Source organism: Euprymna scolopes, unplaced genomic scaffold (genome assembly GCF_053919585.1).
Source record: "Euprymna scolopes isolate OS-2025 unplaced genomic scaffold, ASM5391958v1 sca293, whole genome shotgun sequence".
NCBI classification, from domain to species: Eukaryota; Metazoa; Mollusca; class Cephalopoda; order Sepiida; family Sepiolidae; genus Euprymna; species Euprymna scolopes.
In genome coordinates this window covers 12,501-20,000 of record NW_027633317.1, presented here as the reverse complement: position 1 = coordinate 20,000, position 7,500 = coordinate 12,501, and the positions used below count along the sequence as shown (strand labels likewise).

Here is a 7,500-nt window from a genome sequence, read left to right as displayed (position 1 = left end):
CTGGAAAATCGCCGACCAGAAATGTCGCTTCGTATAATCGACGTTTTTTTGACCACCATTTTCAGGTGTCGGAGGTGGGTCTGGACGAATACCAACACCATTTCTGGGGTTTTCCAGTTTGAAAGTTTTATAAAACATGTTCGGTAGGAAGCACACTTTGGTGTGTCGGTTCGTCGGAGCAGCGACTCTTTGCCTCGTGGTGGTCCGGAACGTCTCTACGGGCTTGTCGCAAAGGCGTCAGAAAGTGGCATCTCCGCCGCCTAGGGCTGTCACCGTTATCGCTGTCGCCGCGCTCCAACTTGTTTTGATCCGCCGCCTTCGTTCCTGCCAACCGTGCGCCCGCTCATCGTCGTTAGGTTATAATACGTGGTACGTGTGTGTGCTTCTCCGTGGACCTAGGGCTGCTCGACGTGTCGAACGATATGTTGGAACAACTAACGGCTCCTTTTCCTGGTTCCATAGTCGTCGTGGTACCCGCGTCGTCAGCCATATCTATGTCCACCATGTTTAGCCGATACGTTTGCTGCAGCTTCTGCTTCCGCCTCAGCGTTCGCCGCTCTCAGCCGCCGCTGTTGTTGCTGCCGTTCTGCCATTCAACCACTACCTGCGAATCTTTCGATGATCGGCCGAACGACCCATCGCTGTGCGACCGATAAATCCTCCGGATTAGGGAGAAACGCCGCCGCTCTCTGCCGCCGTCGAACGGAAAAACGTACATTGTAACGAACGAACGAACGAACGAACGAATTAACGAACGAGCGAACAAACAAACAAAAATAGCCGCGGGGGATGCACTATGTAGATCCTGATCCCCTTGTAACCATACGTACGTTGTTCGATGCTCTCCCGTCCTGGAAGTCGCCGCAGCAAACAGGAGGATGAGCAGCAGCAGGCGCCGCCGCCGTAACCGCCGCCTGCCTGCCGCCTCCTACTCCTGTCAGCGTCCGATCTCACAGCCGTGTGAACGTTCGCTGACACCCGATTTCTTTCCGTCTGGCAAAACCTTGGACGTCCCGCTCGCGGTACACGTGCTGCAGCGACTTCTCGTCCGACAACGCATAAGCGTCGACGTCTGCCGCCGCATCTTCTGATACGTGGACGGTGATAGCGCTAGTCCCTTCTTGCGCCACCTCCACCTTTGTTAGCGCCAAAGAAGATCGATCGAGCAGTCGTGGTCGCAGTCGATTAACCCGTTTTCACCGTCCGCAGTTCCCAAGCCGCCGATCAAGTCGTTGCTCTTCTTGTTCGTTCTTCCCATACCGTCGATTTGCACGGCTGCCGGATGAGCCATCCTCTGTCCGGCGAAGCGCTCACGTCAGTGATCGATACTTGCACCGACAGTCCTCCCGCTCGCGACTCGGTGCTCGAATCGGACTCGTTCGTTTTTATCTCGATGCGATTGTGAAAAGGGGGACCGGTCGTCAATGTCGTGTGTGTCGACGATGTTGTTCGCCCGGTCCGCCGCGTTGTTGTCGTTTTTTTTTTTTTTTTTTTTTTCCCCTAACGTTCGCCGTCGCACGGACGAAAGGGTGAGAAAAAAAAAAAAAAGCTCGAAAAAGCCGCCCAAAAAAATCGGACCGAGGAGCCGCTTGCGAGAACGCGCCATGTGCACGTTGTCTCTCCTCGGTTTTCCGAGCACGAACACGACGCCGGTCGGTCGGTCGGTCGACGAAGGCGACGACGAAGGTGACGGGAAAATTTCGCCGCCGCTGCCCTGGTCCAGCTCCTCCCCGATGACGGCTGTGATGTTGACGTTGACGTTGGCGACGACGACGACGACGACGGAGACGACGACGACGACGAGACGGCATCGATGGCGACCACGATGACGACGACCTCGACGAGTTCAGTCTGCACCTTGACCTCCGATGTCCGTGTGCACTGCCGTCGTGCTGTTTGTCGTTTGTCGTATGTATCGCTGTCAAGGGTGCCGTTGTCGTTGTTGTTGTCGACGTTGTTGCTTGCTCTCTCGTCTCGGTCGGTTGGTACGTTGATGACGACGACGACGACGAAGACGACGACGACGACGACGAGACGGCATCGATGGCGACCACGATGACGACGACCTCGACGATTCCAGTCTGCACCTTGACCTCCGATGTCCGTGTGCACTGCCGTCGTGCTGTTTGTCGTTTGTCGTATGTATCGCTGTCAAGGGTGCCGTTGTCGATGTTGTTGTTGTCGACGCTGTCGTCTGTTCTCTCTTCTCGGCCGGCTGTGACGTGGACGTTGACGACGACGACGACGAGACGGAATCGATGGCGACCACGATGACGACGACCTCGGCGAGTTCAGTCTGCACCTTGACCCTCGATGTCCGTGTGCACTGCCGTCGTGCTGCTTGTCGTTTGTCGTATGTATCGCTGTCAAGGGTGCCGTTGTCGTTGTTGTTGTCGACGTTGGTCGCTTTCGTTCTTTGAGTCTCGGTCTCGGTCCAAGTCAGGGGAGAAGAACAAAAAAGAGGCCATCAGCGCGGGCAGCGCGCTTCTTCTGACGGCGAACCCCCTCGAAAAATAAATAAACACGTGCCCGTCGTTGTAGTTGTCTGTCTTATGTCGGTCGGTCGGTCGGTCGGTCTGTCGTTCTGTCGAAACAAAGTCCCAAATTCCAACGATACCTGGTTGATCCTGCCAGTAGTCATATGCTTGTCTCAAAGCTTAAGCCATGCAAGTGTAAGTTCACGCCACGCATTAGAACGGGCGAAACCGCGAATGGCTCAGGAACCGGACCTAATCCTCGGGACCGTATTCCTCCTCGGAGGCGATGGATAACTGTGGCAATTCTAGAGCTAATACATGTGACACAGGCCGCGATCGGTCGGCGCGCCGTCGTCGCCACGCCTCGCGCGCTGGCACCCGCGTCGGCCGTTCCGGGTCGCGGCGCTACATATTAGACTGAGACCGATGCGCGTCATTCCGTCCTCCCGTCGTCGGCGTTCCCGCTCGCGGGTCCGTTCGGTGGCGGGGCTCATAGGGCGGCGCGCTCCGCTTTGGTGACTCTGGATAACTCACTGGTCGATCGCACGAGCTTTCACGCCCGGCGACGGGTCTCTCGAGGGTCCGCCCTATCAACTGTCGACGGTCGGTTAAGTGCCTACCGTGGTTACTACGGGTAACGGGGAATCGGGGTTCGATTCCGGAGAGGGAGCATGCGAAACGGCTACCACATCCAAGGAAGGCAGCAGGCGCGCAAATTACCCACTCCCGGCACGGGGAGGTAGTGACGAAAAATAACGACGCGGGACTCTGTCGAGGCCCCGCGATCGGAATGAGTACACTTCAAATCCGTTAACGAGGACCAACCGGAGGGCAAGTCTGGTGCCAGCAGCCGCGGTAATTCCAGCTCCGGTAGCGTATATTAAAGTTGTTGCGGTTAAAAAGCTCGTAGTCCGAACTCGGGTTCGTGGTCGCGCAAGCGGCCCCGGGGCGGCGGCGCCATCGTCCGTCGTTGACTTTGGTCGTCCGTTCGCATTCCCGGCCCTTTCCGCCGGTGTCAACCGCTAGCATACCCGCCACGCGGTCCTGCCGGCGAGGTGGACGAGGAGGTCGTGATCGGGATCCGGGAAAAAAAAAACAAGTGGTCGTCGGTTCGGTTCCGGGAGTAGTCTAACGGGGGGGTGCTACGTGTGTGTGTTTGGGTGCGTTCATTCGCATCCCCGCACTCTGACCCCCGCGCTTCTCTCCCTCTCCCTTTCCGCGCCGTTCCTCTTTTTTTTTGAACCCCCCGGTCCGCTCCGAGTCCCTGCTTCGTGTCTTGTCTGCGCGCGTGTTGCGGTCGGCGGTTTCTCCTCCAAGGGTGCTCTTAACCGAGTGTCCGCGGCGGCCGGTACGTTCACTTTGAAAAAAATTAGAGTGCTCAGAGCGGGCTGTTCAAGCTTGCATACGATAAGCATGGAATGATGGAAGAGGGCCTCGTCTACGTCTGTCGGTCTCCGTCTACGGCGAGGCAATGATCGAAGGGAGCGGTCGGGGCCACTCGTATTGCGACGTTAGAGGTGAAATTCTTGGATCGTCGCAAGACGAACTGCAGCGATGGCGTGTGGCAAGCACGTTTTCCTCGATCAAGAGCGAAGTCGGAGGTTCGAAGACGATCAGATACCGTCGTAGTTCCGACCGTTAACGATGCCGACCGGCGATCCGCCGGCGTTCGCTTCCATGACCCGGCGGGTAGCCTGCGGGAAAACCAGAGTTCGGTTCCGGGGGGAGTATGGTTGCAAAGCTGAAACTTAAAGGAATTGACGGAAGGGCACCACCAGGAGTGGAGCCTGGGCTTAATTTGACTCAACACGGGAAAACTCACCCGGTCCGGACACCGGTAGGATTGACAGATCGATAGCTCTTTCTCGATTCGGTGGGTGGTGGTGCATGGCCGTTCTTAGTTGGTGGAGCGATCCGTCTGGTTGATTCCGATAACGAACGAGACTCCGGCCTGCTAACTAGTGCGCCGATGTCAGTGATTTTTACGGCGGGCTCGGCGTCCTCCGTGGCGCTCGGGTCCGGGTCGGTTTTCTCACGCACTTCTTAGAGGGACGGGTGGCAGAAAGCCACACGAGGCGGAGCGATAACAGGTCTGTGATGCCCTTAGATGTCCGGGCGCACGCGCGCTACACTGGAGGTATCAGCGGGACTTCGCCCCGGCCCGAGAGGGTTGGGAAACCTCTGAACCACCTCCCGTGATAGGGATCGGGGCCTGTAACCAACCCCGTGAACGAGGAATTCCCGGTAGGCGCCGGGTCAACAGCCCGCGTCGATCACGTCCCTGCCCTTTGTACACACCGCCCGTCGCTACTACCGATCGAACGGTCCGGTGAGGTCTCGGATCTGGCCGACGACGCCGCCGGGCAGTGCGCGACGTGTCCGTCACGACACTCGTGCATCTACGCCTCGGCGTTCGATGCCTGGAGAAGACGACCGAACCCGATCGTTTAGAGGAAGTAAAAGTCGTAACAAGGTTTCCGTAGGTGAACCTGCGGAAGGATCATTACCGTTTTCCCGTTCGAGACTGGTTTGTTGTTTTCCGGCCTACCTCCTCTGTCTGTCGGCGTCAACGCCTCGAATGCGCGCAAACAAACCTATAAAAGGCGGAGCGAGAGATAGATTTGTGGTGACGCGGAGGTTTTTAAAGCCCCAGGCTCTTCTTGCTTGCTTCCGCGTCTTACCACCTGTTTGTTTTTCGCCCACCGCAAGTGATGGCCGCTTCTTCTTTGCCTTGTCGCCGCTTTATCGTTTTTTTTGTTTTTTTGCAGCCGCTGTGCCACCGCCGCTAGCTAAAAAACAAACTACTCGCGACATTTGCAATGCCGTCACGCCTCCTCGCACAGACCTCCTCGCACACTACTAAATCTATATAAACAAAAACTAATATAAAAAAACCAAGTGCTGAACCCTGGACGGGGGATCACTCGGCTCGTCCGTCGATGAAGAGCGCGGCCAGCCGCGATAACTGATGCGAATTGCAGGACTCAGTGAACATCGACACCTCGAACGCACATTGCGGCCCCGAGATCCCTTGTCTCGGGGCCACGTCCGGTCGAGAGGCGGAACGTTACATGTCTTTCTCCGTTAACGAACGACATCTTGCCGTCCCCGTGCCCGCCCGGTCCTCGGCACGGTGGTAACCGGGACGTCGCAGGAGCGAGTGACGAGGGGGAAGAAAAATAAAAAAAGAATTGACTCCTTTCAATGTCTTTTTTTTTTTTAAAACCCTCTCGGCCTCCTCCTTCGTCTCCCGCTGGCAGACCGCGGAGTCTTTTCCCTTTTCGACCGCGTGAAGAAACACTGTGGAGGAGGAGCAGGAGGAGTCTGTCCGAAAGCAGCCGAAGGGAGACAAAAAAAAGTACCCGACCTAACCGACTGCCGACGTAAGCGCCGCCTGCTCGTCTCGCTCTCTGCCTCATGAAGGTGTCTCTCAGCGACGCCTCGAGCAGCGCGACGAGCACGGCCGTCGCACCGTAAAAAGGTGGCCGCGTCGTAGGCAACGCAACGTCGGATGGGGAGGACCCACGCTTTTTTTTAATTGTTGGCTTCTTCATTTTCGGTCGGACGGGCGCTATATCGGCCAGCCGTCGTCACACGGAGGGTACCGATCGAGATTCCTCTCCTCCAAAACACCACACCTCTACTAAAAACCGCCGCCCTCGGCTCGGACGAGACGACCCGCTGAACTTAAGCATATCGCTAAGCGGAGGAAAAGAAACCAACCGGGATTCCCTTAGTAACGGCGAGTGAACCGGGAGAAGCCCAACGCCGAATCCCGTCGCAAGTTAAAGGCTTCGGGACGTGTGGCGCATGGGTCGAAGGCAGCCGTTCGTTTTCGTCTCGCATAGTTCGGAGTTCCCTCGATCGGGGCCGCCCGCGGCGGGTGCCAGGCCCATTCGGTGCGGACGGCGAGCGACGGCCTTCGATCCGAGAGTCGGGTTGCTTGGGAACGCAGCCCAAATCGGGTGGTAAGCTCCATCCAAGGCTAAATACCGGGACGAGTCCGATAGTCGACAAAGTACCGTGAGGGAAAGTTGAAAAGAACTTTGGAGAGAGAGTTCAAGAGAACGTGAAACCGCCCAGGGGTAAACGGGTGGGACCGCTCACCGCGATCGCGGGGGGACTCAGTCCGGTGCTGCCTAGGCTCGAGCCCAAACTCGATGTGTGTTCTTGAAAGAGAGGCCGTCGCGGCACAGGTCGTCGTTCGTCGTGTCCGCGGGGGACTCGTTCCCCGCGGTTCCAGCTTTTGTGCCCGCGTCGCCGACGAAGGAGACGGGCCGCGTGGATAGCGGGAAGGGAAACGTGGTGACGACCGCGGCGTCGGTAGGTGGCTGCGTCGGTTGGCTGCGACGGAGGGGACTCGTCCTCTCGATCGCTGCTGCCGCCGGGCCCTAACCCGCCGCATCCGTCGCCGCCGCTTCTTCTTTCCTCCTGCTCCCTCCGCGCGCGACTCCGCTGCACCCGTCCCCTTCATCATCGCTCGGCGTAATCATGGCGCGGGCGCTTCGGCGCGACCTCCGCGCGGCCGGCACCGGACGCACTTCCCCTCCGGTCCGTCGTCGCGACCCGTTCCCGGCGTGCAGGTCGAACACGCGGGTTTTTTTCCGTAGGCGGCAGGCGTTTCATCACCCTGAAAACCCCCGTCTTCCCCACCCTTGTGAAGTCGGGGGCCACCGGCCGTCGGGCCCGCGAACGTAACTGCCCCTTTCTGCCGGGAACGGAGGAAATCTGACACGATCCGTTACACGTGGCGAGCCGGTCCGTTTTTGATCCCGCCGGAAGTCGCGTGCGGGCGACGCACTCTGTGTGTCGCTCCTTAGGCGCCCCACCGTCTCGGGCGCGTGCGCGATGAGAGGCGGGATAGGACTGGCGCGGCCTCGCCGTCACGCACCTCGCCGACGTTTCGGGTTCTTGTCGGGGGCAACCCCGCCCGCGCCCGTTTTCCGTTTCCGGAGAGGTCGCTCGGCGACGCTTTTTTACTCGAGCCGCCCGCCACCCCGGGTCAGCGACGTGCATCGGCAAC

The 7,500-nt window shown here is 58.6% G+C and overlaps 2 non-coding genes and 1 pseudogene across 2 annotated transcripts in view; all 3 read left to right on the top strand.

Annotated features, from left to right (window-relative positions):
• Positions 1-2,614: 2,614 nt before the first annotated feature.
• Positions 2,615-4,983, top strand: LOC145274237 (small subunit ribosomal RNA; annotated as a pseudogene).
• Positions 4,984-5,381: 398 nt separating this feature from the next.
• Positions 5,382-5,539, top strand: LOC145274241 (5.8S ribosomal RNA). The gene has a single exon (XR_013866615.1). It is a non-coding gene; the product is annotated as a 5.8S ribosomal RNA (ribosomal RNA).
• Positions 5,540-6,131: 592 nt separating this feature from the next.
• Positions 6,132-7,500, top strand: part of LOC145274239 (large subunit ribosomal RNA) — a 5,731-nt gene continuing 4,362 nt past the window's right edge. Inside the window, exon 1 of the ribosomal RNA XR_013866613.1 lies at positions 6,132-7,500. This exon is cut by the window's right edge and continues 4,362 nt beyond it. This is a non-coding gene — a ribosomal RNA (large subunit ribosomal RNA).